The sequence below is a fragment of the Misgurnus anguillicaudatus genome, chromosome 12 (genome assembly GCF_027580225.2).
Source record: "Misgurnus anguillicaudatus chromosome 12, ASM2758022v2, whole genome shotgun sequence".
Taxonomy (NCBI): Eukaryota; Metazoa; Chordata; class Actinopteri; order Cypriniformes; family Cobitidae; genus Misgurnus; species Misgurnus anguillicaudatus.
This window is the reverse complement of record NC_073348.2, coordinates 36,426,299-36,446,263: the sequence shown is the minus strand read 5'-3', so window position 1 is coordinate 36,446,263 and position 19,965 is coordinate 36,426,299. Positions and strand designations below refer to the sequence as shown.

Sequence of the window (19,965 nt, the reverse complement as noted above, 5' to 3'; positions counted from 1 at the left end):
TACATTACCCTAGCAACAGAGTAAACAAAGCCTTATATCTCCGCATCAGAACATCGTAGAGACACGGGGGTTGGACCGTTTGATTCGTGACTCAGCGTGTAATCATTATGGGATGCCAAATTTTTCCCTAGCAACCAAATACATTACCCTAGCAACAGAGTAAACAAAGCCTTATATCTCCGCATCAGAACATCGTAGAGACATGGGGGTTGGACCGTTTGACTCGTGATTCAGAGTGTAATCACTATGGGATGCCAATTTTTTCCCTAGCAACCAAATACAGTACCCTAGCAACAGAGTAAACAAAGCCTTATATTTCCGCATCAGAGCATCGTAGAGACACGGGGGTTGGACCGTTTGACTCGTGACTCAGTGTGTAATCATTATGGGATGCCAATATTTTCCCTAGCAACCAAATACAGTACCCTAGCAACAGAGTAAACAAAGCCTTATATCTTCGCATCAGAACATCGTAGAGACACAGGGGTTGGACCGTTTGACTCGTGACTCAGAGTGTTATCACTAGGGGATGCCAATTTTTTCCCTAGCAACCAAATACAGTACCCTAGCAACAGAGTAAACAAAGCCTTATATCTCCGCATCAGAACATCGTAGAGACACGGGGGTTGGACCTTTTGACTCGTGACTCGTAGGGTAATCACTAGTGGATGCCATTTTTTCCCCTAGCAACCAAATACAGTACCCTAGCAACAGAGTAAACAAAGCCTTATATCTCCGCATCAGAACATCGTAGAGACACGGGGGTTGGACCATTTTACTTGTGACTCGGCATGCAATCACTAGTGGATGGCAATTTTTTCCCTAGCAACCAAAACAGTACCCTAGCAACAGAGTAAACAAAGCCTTATATCTCCGAATCAGAACATCGTACAGACACGGGGGTTAGACCGTTTGACTTGTGAGTCGGAGTGTAATCACTAGTAGATGCAAATTTTCTCCCTAGCAACCAAATACAGTACCCTAGCAACCGGATAAACAAAGCCTTATATCTCCGCATCAGAACATCGCAGAGACACGAGAGTTGGATTGTTTTACTTTTGCTTGGAGTATAATCATATATTGTCCCGAGAATTTTGCCACGGCAAGCACCACTCACATTTTCTTCAGGAAATGTACCTATCTAGTTAGTGGTGCTTGCATTTATGCAAAGCATCACTATTACTATTGCTCAGGGATATTATTATTATTATTAGTGGTGCTTGCATTTATGCAAGGCATCACTATTACTATTGCTCAGGGATATTATTATTATTATTCTTATGTCTGCACACTTTTTCGGCGCGTAACTTGTCCCGCACGGTTTGCCGTAGTCCCATGAAAGAGGGCTCAAATTGACCGCATTATTGAGGAGATGGTGGCTATGACTTTTATAAGGGATCGGGTGCAGGATTTTCGAAAGGGGGGCGAAAAACCACCCGAAAAATCCCATTGACTTAACATTGCGCCAAACTTTGACGGGTCATAGCTCCGCTCGGGGATTTTGTAGAAACATGTGGGTTACATTATTTGAAGAGGGTGGTAGGCTCTGTAAGAACATACATTACATTGGGGTGTAAGTTGTACCCCTGGGGTGTAAGAGGCACCCAAAAGTGCCCCATTGACTTATAATGGGGCAGGAAACATGCCCATATAAGGAAGTAAAAATGTTCCAGATGGGATATCTTCGCTTTACAATGTCGTAGAGACAAGTGGGTGGGCTCATTTTATTCAGACATCCAATCAGTCTATCAGGATAGTATCAGAGCTATTAAGCCACGCCCCTAGCAACCACTTTTGAGCACCCTAGCAACATAAAATTCAAACGGTTATATCTCGGCATCAGAACATCGTAGAGACACAGGGGTTGGACCGTTTTACTTGTGACTAGGTATGTAACAATTGGGCACATCATTGGCCACTCCCAGGCCACGCCCCTAGCAACCACTTTTGAGCTACCTAGCAACATAAAATTCAAACAGTTATATCTCGACATCCGAACATCGTAGAGACACGGGGGTTGGACAGTTTGACTCGTGACTCGGAGTGTAATCATTATGGGTTGCCATTTTTTTCCCTAGCAACCAAATACAGCTCCCTAGCAACAGAGTAAACAAAGCCTTATATCTCCGCATCAGAACATCGTAGAGACACGGGGGTTGGACCGTTTGACTCATGACTCAGAGGGTAATCACTAGTGGATGGCAATTTTTTCCCTAGCAACCAAATACAGTACCCTAGCAACAGAGTAAACAAAGCCTTATATCTCCGCATCAGAACATCGTAGAGACACGGGGGTTGGACCATTTTACTCGTGACTCGGCCTGTAATCACTAGTGGATGGCAATTTTTTCCCTAGCAACCAAATACAGTACCCTAGCAACAGAGTAAACAAAGCCTTATATCTCCGCATCAGAACATCGTAGAGACACGGGAGTTGGACCGTTTTACTCGTGACTCGGCCTGTAATCACTAGTGGATGGCAATTTTTTCCCTAGCAACCAAATACAGTACCCTAGCAACAGAGTAAACAAAGCTTTATATCTCCGCATCAGAACATTGTAGAGACACGGGGGTTGGACCGTTTGACTCGTGACTCGGAGGGTAATCACTAGTGGATGCCGTTTTTTTCCCTAGCAACCAAATACAGTACCCTAGCAACAGAGTAAACAAAGCCTTATATCTCCGCATCAGAACATCGTAGAGACACGGGGGTTGGACCGTTTGACTCATGACTCGGAGGGTAATCACTAGTGTATGCCATTTTTTTCCCTAGCAACCAAATACAGTACCCTAGCAACAGAGTAAACAAAGCCTTATATCTCCGCATCAGAACATCGTAGAGACATAGGAGTTGGACCGTTTTACTCGTGACTCGGCCTGTAATCACTAGTGGATGGCAATTTTTTCCCTAGCAACCAAATACAGTACCCTAGCAACAGAGTAAACAAAGCCTTATATCTCCGCATCAGAACATCGTAGAGACACGGGAGTTGGACCGTTTTACTCGTGACTCGGCCTGTAATCACTAGTGGATGGCAATTTTTTCCCTAGCAACCAAATACAGTACCCTAGCAACAGAGTAAACAAAGCTTTATATCTCCGCATCAGAACATTGTAGAGACACGGGGGTTGGACCGTTTGACTCGTGACTCGGAGGGTAATCACTAGTGGATGCCGTTTTTTTCCCTAGCAACCAAATACAGTACCCTAGCAACAGAGTAAACAAAGCCTTATATCTCCGCATCAGAACATCGTAGAGACACGGGGGTTGGACCGTTTGACTCATGACTCGGAGGGTAATCACTAGTGTATGCCATTTTTTTCCCTAGCAACCAAATACAGTACCCTAGCAACAGAGTAAACAAAGCCTTATATCTCCGCATCAGAACATCGTAGAGACACGGGAGTTGGATCTTTTTACTTTTCGCTTGGAGTATAATCATATATGTTCCCCAGAATTTTGCCACGGCAAGCACCACTCACATTTTCTTCAGGAAATGTACCTATCTAGTTATTATTATTATTATTCTTATGTCTGCACGTTTTTTCGGCGCGTAACTCGTCCCGCACGGTTTGCCGTAGTCCCATGAAAGAGGGCTCAAATCGACCGGTTTATTGAAGAGATGGTGGCTATGACTTTTATAAGCGGTCGGGTGCAGAATTTCCGAAAGGGGGGCGAAAAACCACCCGAAAAATCCCATTGACTTAACATTGCGCCCAACTTTGACGGGTCATAGCTCCGCTCGGGGATTTTGTAGAAACATGTGGGTTACAACATTTGAAGAGGGTGGTAGGCTCTGTAAGAACATGGATAACAATGGGGTGTAAGTTGTACCCCTGGGGTGTAAGAGGTGCCCAAAAATGCCCAATGAAAAGTCAATGGGGCAAAATCCCATAGACTTACCATTGCAAAAATTTTGACGGGTCATAGGTACGAGTGAGGATTTTGTAGAAACATGTGGGTTACTAAATTTAAAGAGGGTGGTAGGCTATGTAAGAACATACATGACATTGGGGTTTAAGTTGTACCCCTGGGGTGTAAGAGGCACCCGAAAATTCCCATTGAGGAAACATGCCCATATAAGGGAATAAAACAGTTCCAGATGGGACATCTTTGCTTTACAGTGTCGTAGAGATAAGTGGGTGGGCTCATTTCACTCAGGCATCCAATCAGTCTCTCAGGATCATCCCAGAGCTATTAAGCCACGCCCCTAGCAACCACTTTTGGGCACCCTAGCAACATCTTCCATAGACTGCCATTATAAAATGCCCAGATGGATATCTTTGCACCACAGTGTCATAGAGACATGGGGGTGGGCTCATTTTACTCAGGCATCCAATCAGTCTCTCAGGATCCTTACATAGGTATTAAGCCACGCCCCTAGCAACCACTTTTGAGAACCCTAGCAACATAAAATTCAAACAGTTATATCTCGGCATCCGAACATCGTAGAGACACGGGGGTTGGACCATTTGACTCGTGACTTAGAGTGTAATCATTATGGGATGCCAATTTTTTCCCTAGCAACCAAATACAGTACCCTAGCAACAGAGTAAACAAAGCCTTATATCTCCGCATCAGAACATCGTAGAGACACGGGGTTTGGACCGTTTGACTTGTGACTCGGAGTGTAATCATTATGGGATGCCAATTTTTTCCCTAGCAACCAAATACATTACCCTAGCAACAGAGTAAACAAAGCCTTATATCTCCGCATCAGAACATCGTAGAGACACGGGGGTTGGACCGTTTGACTTGTGACTCGGAGTGTAATCATTATGGGATGCCGATTTTTCCCCTAGCAACCAAATACAGTACCCTAGCAACAGAGTAAACAAAGCCTTATATCTCCGCATCAGAACATCGTAGAGACACGGGGGTTGGACCGTTTAACTCGTGACTCGGAGGTTAATCACTAGTGGATGCCAATTTTTTCCCTAGCAACCAAATACAGTACCCTAGCAACAGAGTAAACAAAGCCTTATATCTCCGCATCAGAACATCGTAGAGACACGGGGGTTGGACCGTTTGACTTGTGACTCGGAGTGTAATCATTATGGGGTGCCAATTTTTTCCCTAGCAACCAAATACATTACCCTAGCAACAGAGTAAACAAAGCCTTATATCTCCGCATCAGAACATCGTAGAGACACGGGGGTTGGACCGTTTGACTCGTGACTCGGAGGGTAATCACTAGTGGATGCCATTTTTTTCCCTAGCAACCAAATACAGTACCCTAGCAACAGAGTAAACAAAGCCTTATATCTCCGCATCAGAACATCGTAGAGACACGGGGGTTGGACCGTTTGACTTGTGACTCGGCGGGTAATCACTAGTGGATGCCAATTTTTTCCCTAGCAACCAAATACAGTACCCTAGCAACAGAGTAAACAAAGCCTTATATCTCAGCATCAGAACATCATAGAGACACGGGGGTTGGACCGTTTGACTCGTGACTCAGAGTGTAATCATTATGGGATGCCGATTTTTTCCCTAGCAACCAAATACAGTACCCTAGCAACAGAGTAAACAAAGCCTTATATCTCCGCACCAGAACATCGTAGAGACACGGGGGTTGGACCGTTTGACTCGTGACTCGGAGGTTAATCACTAGTGGATGCCAATTTTTTCCCTAGCAACCAAATACAGTACCCTAGCAACAGAGTAAACAAAGCCTTATATCTCCGCATCAGAACATCGTAGAGACACGGGGGTTGGACCGTTTTACTTGTGACTCGGAGTGTAATCATTATGGGATGCCAATTTTTTCCCTAGCAACCAAATACATTACCCTAGCAACAGAGTAAACAAAGCCTTATATCTCCGCATCAGAACATCGTAGAGACACGGGGGTTGGACCGTTTGACTCGTGACTCGGAGGGTAATCACTAGTGGATGCCATTTTTTTCCCTAGCAACCAAATACAGTACCCTAGCAACAGAGTAAACAAAGCCTTATATCTCCGCATCAGAACATCGTAGAGACACGGGGGTTGGACCGTTTGACTTGTGACTCGGCGGGTAATCACTAGTGGATGCCAATTTTTTCCATAGCAACCAAATACAGTACCCTAGCAACAGAGTAAACAAAGCCTTATATCTCCGCATCAGAACATTGTACAGACACGGGGGTTGGACCGTTTGACTCGTGACTCGGAGGGTAATCACTAGTGGATGTCAATTTTTTCCCTAGCAACCAAATACAGTACCCTAGCAACCAGATAAACATAGCCTTATATCTCAGCATCAGAACATCGTAGAGGCTAGGGATGCACCGATACCACTTTTTCCATCTCCGATCCGATTCCGATACCCGAATTCTGAGTATCGGCCGATTCCGATACCTGCCGATCCGATACTACTGTATTTTTCTTGAGCAATTTAAATTACACACACACACACACACACACACACACACACACACACACACACACACACACACACACACACACACACACACACACACACACACACACACTATATAAATGTGTATAGTGCTTTCTGCTAAATCTAGCATAATATTATTATATTTTTATAATTACAATTATATAATTATATATAATTATAATTTTAAAGTAAAAACCAAAAATTTAAAATGATTTACAAGTTACAAGAACATTAGTAATTATATTAACCATGGCAGTGTTTAGGAGAAAATAAAATAGGCACGTTTGATCAAATAAGTTTTCCTTAATTGCGCAAAACGTCACAGTAAAAAAGCTTTAGTGTGCAGATGGTTATTTTGGGAATTATGCACTTAACCGGACCTTTTATGCACATTTCGGGTGCAGAATTGATGCGCCTAAATCATACTGAGTGCGCATTCTGCGCAATACTGTGCTTCCTGGGTGCAGCATTGATGCTCTAGAAGCGTCCTCACACTCACATGGGAATCCTCGCACCGCAATGGAAAGTTACATTCATAACTACTATTACAACAAAGAGATTAGAGGCATCGTGTGCTCGGCACATACTGAATTTCATACATCTAACAGCTTACTGAGACTTTATAAAATCAGATCTTTAAAACAGACTACAGTTATTGAGTGTTCGTGTGTTGAATGACGCGTTTCATCCGTCCGCTTCACCTGTGCATTAACTCAGCACATAGTGAATTGCATCCATCCAACAGCTTACTGAGACTTTATAAAATCAGATCTTTAATAAAGCCTAACGTTACAGTTATCTTGTGTGTGTGCGTGTGTTGAATTACGCGTTTTTATCCGTCCGCTTCTCATCAGTGGATTAACTCAGTTTGCATGTAAGTTACAGTGTTTCTGTGAACATTAATATCTTGATTCTTTAAATGTGCGTATGTTCCTTCACATGAAGCTATTGAGTGTAAGATGACTTTGATTATAGTACATAAAACGTTTATGGTGCTTTTATAATACTCTGTCGTTTTAATCGCTTGTCAGTGACAACCATGCGTAACGCGCAGTATCGGAACTGGATCGGTCCTGTAAGTCCGATATCCGATCCAGCAAAAAAGGCCGGATTGGCCCCGATACCTATCCAGAATATCGGATCGGTGCATCCCTAGTAGAGGCACGGGAGTTGGATCGTTTTACTTTTGGCTTGGAGTATAATCATATATGTTACCCAGAAATTTGCCACGGCAAGCACCACTCACATTTTCTTCAGGAAATGTACCTATCTAGTTATTATTAGTGGTGCTTGCATTTATGCAAAGCATCACTATTACTATTGCTCAGGGATATTATTATTAGTGGTGCTTGCATTTATGCAAGGCATCACTATTACTATTCCTCAGGGATATTATTATTAGTGGTGCTTGCATTTATGCAAGGCATCACTATTACTATTCCTCATACTTATTAGTGGTGCTTGCATTTATGCAAGGCATCACTATTATTATCTTGCATACTTATTATTCTTCTTTTTCTGGACACTTTTTCGGCGCGTAACTCGTCCCGCACGGTTTCACGTAGTCCCATGAAAGAGGGCTCAAATTGACCGGTTTATTGAGGAGAGGTGTGCTATGACTTTTATAAGCGATCGGGTGCAGGATTTCCGAAAGGGGGGCGAAAAACCACCCGAAAAATCCTATTGACTTAACATTGGGCCCAACTTTGACGAGTCATAGCTCCGCTCGAGGATTTTGTAGAAACATGTGGGTTACAACATTTGAAGAGGGTGGTAGACTCTGTAAGAACATACATCACAATGGGGTGTAAGTTGTACCCCTGGGGTGTAAGAGGTGCCCAAAAATGCCCAATGAAAAGTCAATGGGGCAAAATCCCATAGACTAACATTGCGGGAAAATTTGTCAGGTCATAGGTCCGAGCGAGGATTTCGTAGAAACATGTGGGTTACTAAATTTGAAGAGGGTGATAGGCTATGTAAGAACATACATGACATTGGGGTGTAAGTTGTACCCCTGGGGTGTAAGAGGCACCCGAAAATTCCCATTGACTTATAATGGGGCAGGAAACATGCCCATATAAGGAAATAAAACAGTTACAGATGGGATATCTTTGCTTTACAGTGTCGTAGAGATAAGTGGGTGGGCTCATTTTACTCGGGCATCCAATCAGTCTCTCAGGATCATCTCAGATCTATTAAGCCACGCCCCTAGCAACAATTTTGGGCACCCTAGCAACATCTTCCATAGACTGCCATTATAAAATGCCCAGATGGATATCTTTGCACCACAGTGTCATAGAGACATGGGGGTGGGCTCATTTTACTCAGGCATCCAACCAGTCTCTCAGGATCCTTACATAGGTATTAAGCCACGCCCCTAGCAACCACTTTTGAGCACCCTAGCAACATAAAATTCAAACAGTTATATCTCGGCATCAGAACATCGTAGAGACACGGGGGTTGGACCGTTTGATTCGTGACTCAGAGTGTAATCATTATGGGATGCCATTTTTTCCCCTAGCAACCAAATACAGTACCCTAGCAACAGAGTAAACAAAGACTTATATCTTCGCATCAGAACATCGTAGAGACACGGGGGTTGGACCGTTTGACTCTTGACTCAGAGTGTAATCATTATGGGATGCCAATTTTTCCCCTAGCAACCAAATACAGTACCCTAGCAACAGAGTAAACAAAGCCTTATATCTCCGCATCAGAACATCGTAGAGACACGGGGGTTGGACCGTTTGACTCGTGACTCAGAGTGTAATCATTATGGGATGCCATTTTTTCCCCTAGCAACCAAATACAGTACCCTAGCAACAGAGTAAACAAAGCCTTATATCTCCGCATCAGAACATCGTAGAGACACGGGTGTTGGACCGTTTGAATCGTGACTCAGAGTGTAATCATTATGGGATGCCAATTTTTTCCCTAGCAACCAAATACAGTACCCTAGCAACAGAGTAAACAAAGCCTTATATCTCCGCATCAGAACATTGTAGAAACACGGGGGTTGGACCGTTTGACTCGTGAATCAGAGGGTTATCACTAGTGGATGCCATTTTTTTCCCTAGCAACCAAATACAGTACCCTAGCAACAGATTAAACAAAGCCTTATATCTCCGCATCAGAACATCGTAGAGACACGGGGGTTGGACCATTTGACTCGTGACTCGGCGGGTAATCACCAGTGGATGCCATTTTTTTCCCTAGCAACCAAATACAGTACCCTAGCAACAGAGTAAACAAAGCCTTATATCTCCGCATCAGAACATCGTAGAGACACGGGAGTTTGATCGTTTTACTTTTGGCTTGGAGTATAATCATATATGGTCCCCAGAATTTTGCCACGGCAAGCACCACTCACATTTTCTTCAGGAAATGTACCTATCTAGTTAGTGGTGCTTGCATTTATGCAAAGCATCACTATTACTATTGCTCATACTTATTATTTATATCTTTATTTATTCTTATATCTGGACACTTTTTCGGCGCGTAACTCGTCCCACACGGTTTGTCGTAGACCAATAAAACAGGGCTCAAAATGACCGGCTTATTAAGGACACGTCTGCTATGACTTTTATAAGGGATCGGGTGCAGGATTTTCGAAAGGGGGGCGAAAAACCACCCGAAAAATCCCATTGACTTAACATTGCGCCCAACTTTGACGAGTCATATCTCCGCTTGAGGATGTTGTAGAAACATGTGGGTTACATTATTTGAAGAGGGTGGTAGGCTCTGTAAGAACATACATGACATTGGGGTGTAAGTTGTACCCCTGGGGTGTAAGAGGCACCCGAAAATTCCCATTGACTTATAATGGGGCAGGAAACATGCCCATATAAGGGAATAAAACAGTTCCAGATGGGATATCTTTGCTTTACAATGTCGTAGAGATAAGTGGGTGGGCTCATTTCACTCGGGCATCCAATCAGTCCCTCAGGATCATCCCAGAGCTATTAAGCCACGCCCCTAGCAACAATTTTGGGCACCCTAGCAACATCTCCCATAGACTGCCATTATAAAATGCCCAGATGGATATCTTTGCACCACAGTGTCATAGAGACATGGGGGTGGGCTCATTTTACTCAGGCATCCAATCAGTCTCTCAGGATCCTTACATAGGTATTAGGCCACGCCCCTAGCAACCACTTTTGAGCACCCTAGCAACATAAAATTCAAACAGTTATATCTTGGCATCCGAACATCGTAGAGACACGGGGGTTGGACCGTTTGACTCGTGACTCGGAGTGTAATCATTATGGGATGCCAATTTTTTCCCTAGCAACCAAATACAGTACCCTAGCAACAGAGTAAACAAAGCCTTATATCTCCGCATCAGAACATAGTAGATACACGGGGGTTGGACCGTTTGACTCGTGACTCGGAGTGTAATCATTATGGGATGCCAATTTTTTCCCTAGTAACCAAATACAGTACCCTAGCAACAGAGTAAACAAAGCCTTATATCTCCGCATCAGAACATCATAGAGACACGGGGGTTGAACCATTTTACTAGTATCTCGGAGTGTAATCACTATGGGATGTCAAATATTTTCCCTAGCAACCAAATACAGTACCCTAGCAACAGAGTAAACAAAGCCTTATATCTCCGCATCAGAACATCGTAGAGACACGGGGGTTGGACCGTTTGACTCGTGACTCAGAGTGTAATCACTAGTGGATGTCATTTTGTCCCCTAGCAACCAAATACAGTACCCTAGCAACAGAGTAAACAAAGCCTTATATCTCCGCAGCAGAAAATCGTAGAGACACGGGGGTTGGACCGTTTTACTTGTGACTCGGCATGTTATCACTAGTGGATGCAAATTTTTTCCCTAGCAACCAAATACAGTACCCTAGCAACAGAGTAAACAAAGCCTTATATCTCCGCATCAGAACATCGTAGAGACACGGGGGTTGGACCGTTTGACTTGAGACTCGGAGGGTAATCACTAGTGGATGCCGTTTTTTTCCCTAGCAACCAAATACAGTACCCTAGCAACAGAGTAAACAAAGCCTTATATCTCCGCATTAGAACATCGTAGAGACACGGGGGTTGGACCGTTTGACTCGTGACTCGGAGGGTAATCACTAGTGGATGGCCAATTTTTTCCCTAGCAACCAAATACAGTACCCTAGCAACAGAGTAAACAAAGCCTTATATCTCCGCATCAGAACATCGTAGAGACACGGGAGTTGGATCGTTTTACTTTTGGCTTGGAGTATAATCATATATGGTCCCCAGAATTTTGCCACGGCAAGCACCACTCACATTTTCTTCAGGAAATGTACCTATCTAGTTATTATTATTATATCTTATTCTTATGTCTGCACGTTTTTTCGGCGCGTAACTCGTCCCGCACGGCTTTGCCGTAGTCCCATGAAAGCGGGCTCAAATCGACCGGTTTATTGAGGAGAGGTGTGCTATGACTTTTATAAGCAATCGGGTGCAGGATTTCCGAAAGGGGGGCGAAAAACCACCCGAAAAATCCCATTGACTTAACATTGCGCCCAACTTTGACGAGTCATAGCTCCGCTCGAGGATTTTGTAGAAACATGTGGGTTACAACATTTGAAGAGGGTGGTAGGCTCTGTAAGAACATGGATCACAATGGGGTGTAAGTTGTACCCCTGGGGTGTAAGAGGTGCCCAAAAATGCCCAATGAAAAGTCAATGGGCGAAAATCCCATAGACTTAACATTGCGAAAAACTTTGACGGGTCATAGGTACGAGCGAGGATTTCGTAGAAACATGTGGGTCACAACATTTGAAGAGGGTGCTAGACTCTTTCAGGACGTACCCCACAATGGGGTGTAAGGTTACCCTAGCAACCATTTTGGGCACCCTAGCAACCTATCCCATAGACTGCCATTATAAAATGCCTAGATGGATATCTTTGCACCACAGTGTCACAGAGACATGGGGGTGGGCTCATTTTACTCAGGCATCCAATCACTCTCTCAGGATCCTTGAATACTTACTAAGCCACGCCCCTAGCAACCACTTTTGAGCACCCTAGCAACATAAAATTCAAACAGTTATATCTCGGCATCAGAACATCGTAGAGACACGGGGGTTGAACCGTTTTACTTGTGACTAGGGGTGTAACAATTGGGCACATCAATGGCCACTCCCAAGCCACGCCCCTAGCAACCAAATTTGAGAACCCTAGCAACCGAATAAACAAAGCCTTATATCTCCGCATCAGAACATCGTAGAGACACGGGGGTTGGACCGTTTGACTCGTGACTTGGAGGGTAATCACTAGTGGATGCCATTTTTTTCCCTAGCAACCAAATACAGTACCCTAGCAACAGAGTAAACAAAGCCTTATATCTCCGCATCAGAACATCGTAGAGACACGGGGGTTGGACCGTTTGACTCGTGACTCGGAGGGTAATCACTAGTGGATGCCATTTTTTTCCCTAGCAACCAAATACAGTACCCTAGCAACAGAGTAAACAAAGCCTTATATCTCCGCATCAGAACATCGTAGAGACACGGGGGTTGGACCGTTTGACTCGTGACTCGGAGGGTAATCACTAGTGGATGAATTTTTTTCCCTAGCAACCAAATACAGTACCCTAGCAACAGAGTAAACAAAGCCTTATATCTCCGCATCAGAACATCGTAGAGACACGGGGGTTGGACCGTTTGACTCATGACTCGGAGGGTAATCACTAGTGGTTGCCATTTTTTTCCCTAGCAACCAAATACAGTACCCTAGCAACAGAGTAAACAAAGCCTTATATCTCCGCATGAGAACATTGTAGAGACACGGGGGTTGGACCGTTACACTCGTGACTCGGCATGTAATCACTAGTGGATGCCAATCTTTTCCCTAGCAACCAAATACAGTACCCTAGCAACAGAGTAAACAAAGCCACATATCTCGGAATCAGAACATCGTAGAGACACGGGAGTTGGATCGTTTTACTTTTGGCTTGGAGTATAATCATATACTGTCCCCAGAAATTTGCCACGGCAAGCACCACTTCACATTTTCTTCAGGAAATGTACCTATCTAGTTATTATTATTATATCTTATTCTTATGTCTGCACGTTTTTTCGGCGCGTAACTCGTCCCGCACGGTTTGCCGTAGTCCCATGAAAGCGGGCTCAAATCGACCGGTTTATTGAGGAGATGGTGTGCTATGACTTTTATAAGCGATCGGGTGCAGGATTTCCGAAAGGGGGGCGAAAAACCACCCGAAAAATCCCATTGACTTAACATTGCGCCCAACTTTGACGAGTCATAGCTCCGCTCGAGGATTTTGTAGAAACATGTGGGTTACAACATTTGAAGAGGGTGGTAGGCTCTGTAAGAACATGGATCACAATGGGGTGTAAGTTGTACCCCTGGGGTGTAAGAGGTGCCCAAAAATGCCCAATGAAAAGTCAATGGGCGAAAATCCCATAGACTTAACATTGCGAAAAATTTTGACGGGTCATAGGTCCGAGCGAGGATTTCGTAGAAACATGTGGGTCACAACATTTGAAGAGGGTGCTAGACTCTTTCAGGACGTCCCCCACAATGGGGTGTAAGGTTACCCTAGCAACCATTTTGGGCACCCTAGCAACCTATCCCATAGACTGCCATTATAAAATGCCCAGATGGATATCTTTGCACCACAGTGTCATAGAGACATGGGGGTGGGCTCATTTTACTCAGGCATCCAATCAGTCTCTCAGGATCCTTAAAGACTTACTAAGCCACGCCCCTAGCAACCACTTTTGAGCACCCTAGCAACATAAAATTCAAACAGTTATATCTCGGCATCAGAACATCGTAGAGACACGGGGGTTGGACCGTTTTACTTGTGACTAGGGGTGTAACAATTGGGCACATCAATGGCCACTCCCAAGCCACGCCCCTAGCAACCAAATTTGACCACCCTAGCAACCGAATAAACAAAGCCTTATATCTCCGCATCAGAACATCGTAGAGACACGGGGGTTGGACCGTTTGACTTGTGACTCGGAGGGTAATCATTATGGGATGCCAATTTTTCCCGAAGCAACCAAATACAGTACCCTCGCAACAGAGTAAACAAAGCCTTATATCTCCGCATCAGAACATCGTAGAGACACGGGGGTTGGACCGTTTGACTCGTGACTCGGAGGGTAATCACTAGTGGATGCCATTTTTTCCCTAGCAACCAAATACAGTACCCTAGCAACAGAGTAAACAAAGCCTTATATCTCCGCATCAGAACATCGTAGAGACACGGGGGTTGGACCGTTTGACTCATGACTCGGAGGGTAATCATTATGGGATGCCAATTTTTTCCCTAGCAACCAAATACAGTACCCTAGCAACAGAGTAAACAAAGCCTTATATCTCCGCATCAGAACATCGTAGAGACACGGGGGTTGGACCGTTTGACTCGTGACTCGGAGGGTTAATCACTAGTGGATGCCAATTTTCCCCCTAGCAACCAAATACAGTACCCTAGCAACAGAGTAAACAAAGCCTTATATCTCCGCATCAGAACATCGTAGAGACACGGAGGTTGGACCGTATGACTCGTGACTCGGAGTGTAATCATTATGGGATGCCAATTTTTTCCCTAGCAACCAAATACAGTACCCTAGCAACAGAGTAAACAAAGCCTTATATCTCCGCATCAGAACATCGTAGAGACACGGGGGTTGGACCGTTTGACTCGTGACTCGGCGGTGTAATCACTATGGGATGTCAAATTTTTTCCCTAGCAACCAAATACAGTACCCTAGCAACAGAGTAAACAAAGCCTTATATCTCTGCATCAGAACATCGTAGAGACACGGGGGTTGGACCGTATGACTCGTGACTCAGAGTGTAATCATTATGGGATGCCACATTTTTCCCTAGCAACCAAATACAGTACCCTAGCAACCGGATAAACACAGCCTTATATCTCCACATCAGAACATCGTACAGACACGGGGGTTGGACCGTTTTACTTTTGGCTTGGAGTATAATCATATATGTTCCCCAGAATTTTGCCACGGCAAGCACCACTTCACATTTTCTTCAGGAAATGTACCTATCTAGTTATTATTATTATTATTCTTATGCTCCCCCACTTTTACCAATTGTAACTCCTCCTAGAGCTTTCAAGCTACACCCACAAAACTTTACAAAACTTTTAAGACTGGTCCGTAGATTTATGCTATGACTTTTCTAACTGATGGGACCTTCCGAATTCCTAAACGGGGGGCTCAAACACCCCAAAATTTCCATTGACTTAACATTACGACCAACTTTGAAGGGTCATTGCTGTGAACAAGAAATTTGTAGAAACTTGTGGGTTATCACAGTTGAGGAGGCTGACAGGCTCTGTAAGAACATACATCACATTGGGGTGTAAGCTGTACCCCTGGGGTGTAAGAGGCCCCCAAAATTTCCCATTGACTTATAATGGGGCAGGAAACACGCCCATATAAGGGAATAAAAGTGTCCCAGATGGAATATCTTCACTTTAGAGTGTCGCAGAGACATGGGGGTGGGCTCATTTTACCCAGGCATCCAATCAGTCTTTCAGGAATTCTCCAAAGCTATTAAGCCACGCCCCTAGCAACCACTTTGGGCACCCTAGCAACATCTCCCATAGACTGCCATTATAAAATGCCCAGATGGATATCTTTGCATCAAACTGTCATAGAGACATGGGGGTGGGCTCATTATACTCAGGCATCCAATCAGTCTCTCAGGATTCTTAATTAGGTATTAAGCCACGCCCCTAGCAACCAAATATGAGCACCCTAGCAACATAACAAACAAACCCTTATATCTCGGCATCAGAACATCGTAGAGACACGGGGGTTTGATCGTTTTACTTGTGGCTTGATGTGTGATCATTATGGGATGCCAATTTTCTCCCTAGCAACCAAACTTAGTACCCTAGCAACGGAATAAACAAAGCCTTATATCTCTGCTTCACAACATCATAGAGACACGGGGGTTTGATCGTTTTACTTGTGGCTTGATGTGTGATCATTATGGGATGCCAATTTTCTCCCTAGCAACCAAACTTAGTACCCTAGCAACGGAATAAACAAAGCCTTATATCTCTGCTTCAGAACATCATAGAGACACAGGGGTTGGACCGTTTTACTTGTGGCTTGAAGTGTGATCATTATGGGATGCCAATTTTCTCCCTAGCAACCAAACTTAGTACCCTAGCAACGGAATAAACAAAGCCTTATATCTCCGCTTCAGAACATCATAGAGACACGGGGGTTGGACCGTTTTACTTGTGGCTTGAAGTGTGATCATTATGGGATGCCAATTTTCTCCCTAGCAACCAAACTTAGTACCCTAGCAACGGAATAAACAAAGCCTTATATCTCTGCTTCAGAACATCTTAGAGACACGGGGGTTGGACCGTTTTACTTGTGGCTTGAAGGTTGATCATTATGGGATGCCAATTTTCTCCCTAGCAACCAAACTTACTACCCTAGCAACGGAATAAACAAAGCCTTATATCTATGCTTCAGAACATCTTAGAGACACTCGGGTGGGACCGTTTTACTTGTGGCATGAAGGTTGATCATTATGGGATGCCAATTTTCTCCCTAGCAACCAAACTTAGTACCCTAGCAACGGAATAAACAAAGCCTTATATCTCCGCATCAGAACATCATAGAGACACGGGGGTTGGACCGTTTTACTTGTGGCTTGAAGGTTGATCATTATGGGATGCCAATTTTCTCCCTAGCAACCAAACTTACTACCCTAGCAACGGAATAAACAAAGCCTTATATCTCCGCTTCAGAACATCATAGAGACACGGGGGTTGGACAGTTTTACTTGTGGCTTGAAGGTTGATCATTATGGGATGCCAATTTTCTCCCTAGCAACCAAACTTAGTACCCTAGCAACGGAATAAACAAAGCCTTATATCTCCACTTCAGAACATCTTAGAGACCCTGGGGTTGGACCGTTTTACTTGTGGCTTGAAGGTTTATCATTATGGGATGCCAATTTTCTCCCTAGCAACCAAACTTAGTACCCTAGCAACGGAATAAACAAAGCCTTATATCTCCGCTTCAGAACATCATAGAGACACGGGGGTTGGACCGTTTTACTTGTGGCTTGAAGGTTGATCATTATGGGATGCCAATTTTCTCCCTAGCAACCAAACTTAGTACCCTAGCAACGGAATAAACAAAGCATTATATCTCTGCATCAGAAGGTCGTAGAGACACAGGGGTTGGACCGTTTTACTTGTGGCTTGAAGTGTGATCATTATGGTATGCCAATTTTCTGGCTAGCAACCAAACTTAGTACCCTAGCAACGGAATAAACACAACCTTATATCTTCACATCAGAACATCATAGAGACACAGGGGTTGGACCGTATTACTTGTGGCTTGAAGTGTTATCATTATGGGATGCCAATTTTCTGCCTAGCAACCAAACTTAGTACCCTAGCAACGGAACAAACAAAGCCTTATATCTCCGCATCAGAACATCATAAAGACACGGGGGTTGGACCGATTTACTTGTGACTTGAAGTGAAATCATTATGGGATGCCAATTTTCTGCCTAGCAACCAAACTTAGTACCCTAGCAACGGAATAAACAAAGCCTTATATCTTCGCATCAGAACATCATAGAGACATGGGGGTTGGGTCTTTAAACATGTTAGCTTTATGCTGACTTTATGCTAAATCATGTTAGCTTCATGCTAAATCATGCTACCTTTATGCTAAATTATGTTAGCTTTATTTTAAAAAGCTTCATACTGAAGCATACTAACAACAAGATAGCCTACTTAACCAAACTTCTGTCAAACTTCTGTCAAAATGTTTTAAACGTTCAGACCAGGCTTTGTCAAGCCAACATAAAGTTTGTCCTCAAACTTTAATATCTAGTTAACACTAACTATTTATTCGCGCCATTAAACAGTCTATTAGCCTGGGTTTTCTCATTACAGTGAACATTAAAAGAAGCATTAAAAGAAACGACTTATGGCAGTAAGAAACAATGGAAAATATAATATTAACAATTTTGAATGCAACATAAACAAGTAACAAACAAAATATCAGTATCGCAATTACTCAGAATTATTTTTTTTGTAATGTAAAATTTTGCTGCAAAACAAACACCACCAAACTTGCAGATATTCTTTATACATGTTTTGCAGATAAAGTAAAACAGCTGTTTACCTCAGAGAAATATTCCTGCTTCTGAGTCCAAACGCTCGATGCACTGTGCGAGGTGCGCGCGCCGCCGTCTCCTCTCCACACAGCCCGTCGGGAGCGCGCCCAGACAGCGTTGCGCTCGCTTTCCTCTCTGTGAAAAAAAACCGGGCAAAACAACCGCACAAATCAGTGCGAGACTGATTGTACTGTAGTTTCACCATCGTCCCTCGCTCACCTCTGCACACTCGAATTACGGTCACCTTGTTTTGTAAAGAATCTGAGGGGCATCTGCACTTCATCTCATCCTGGTACTTCATCTTTCATAGTCCCGCTGTCATGTGTCGATAGGGTTGATGTGAGGTCAGTTAACACACATAGAGCGGTTTGTATATATTTCACTTTTGTTTTAAAACTGACTGATACTGGATTAATATGAGTTTTAAGTTGGCTATGTGGTTCTTTGGAGATGTAAAACTTAGTTGATTTTGTTTAAAAAGAAATCAAAGTTTGAGTTCAGTTGGTTCAAATCTGTGAAGCTTTGGTCGGTTGCTGTGTGTCAGCGCGCCGCCATATTGGGAAGGGCAAGAACGCATTTGGTGAACAAGGAGTTGGGGATTTTTTGGATGAAACAAGCATAATAAAGTTTATATTTCTCAACCCATCTAGGTTTACGATCTACCTACGTGAAGTACAAAAACATTTAGTTTCTCCAATTCACTTTTTAGGGGAAGTTTTTCCCTCACTAATATGGCGGCGAAGTTAGATTCAGTAATCAGTGCTTGTGCACGTTGATTATAAAGCGATTTTTTTTGCTTTAATAAAATGTAAATATAATACATAGGAAAGATATCTGGTCAAGCATTTTTTGGATGCCTTTGAGTTTCTCCCAAGACATTTGAAAAACATAGCGGCCTAGAGGTCATCATATCAAGGCAATTTATTTTCCGTAATTTTGTAGTTAAAAGTTTTAGATAATATTACTTTCATTGCCCGAGGATAAGTAGCATAAAGTTCACCAAAAATTAGCCCATTTGTTATTATGAACCAATTATTGGCATGCATGACCTTACTCAGTCAATATTAAAGATCTCAAAGTTATATTTTCACAGAATGTTCACAAACAGTAACATTGGGTGGGTTTTTACAGGGTCACAAATATTAAAAAACATAAACAAAACAACTGATAAGAAAAGACTTTAATAGCCCTGTGCATGATAGTTGGCTATTTAATTGGCTTTTTACATATCAGAACTTTTGTCTTGAGGGGTAATCATTATGGTCATGACATCATCAGTGAGTCTTGTTATTGTAAATTTAATTACTAGCAAATTGTTCTGCACGTTGTCAGAAAATGCAAGAGGACGAGCATTTACATTTGCAAGTGAGTCTGAATCATCAACAACCCTCTTACAGCTTTTATCACATACACAACAGAGGCAC

The 19,965-nt window shown here is 43.3% G+C and overlaps 1 protein-coding gene across 1 annotated transcript in view; it reads right to left on the bottom strand.

Annotated features, from left to right (window-relative positions):
* The window catches only part of prlhr2b (prolactin releasing hormone receptor 2b), a 29,456-nt gene extending 10,598 nt beyond the window's left edge, over positions 1–18,858 (bottom strand). Inside the window, exon 1 of the mRNA XM_055207786.2 lies at positions 18,550–18,858. The gene's annotated coding sequence lies outside the window, so the exon portion shown is untranslated. The remainder of the gene's footprint in view (positions 1–18,549) is intronic.
* Between the last annotated feature and the right edge of the window lie 1,107 nt (positions 18,859–19,965).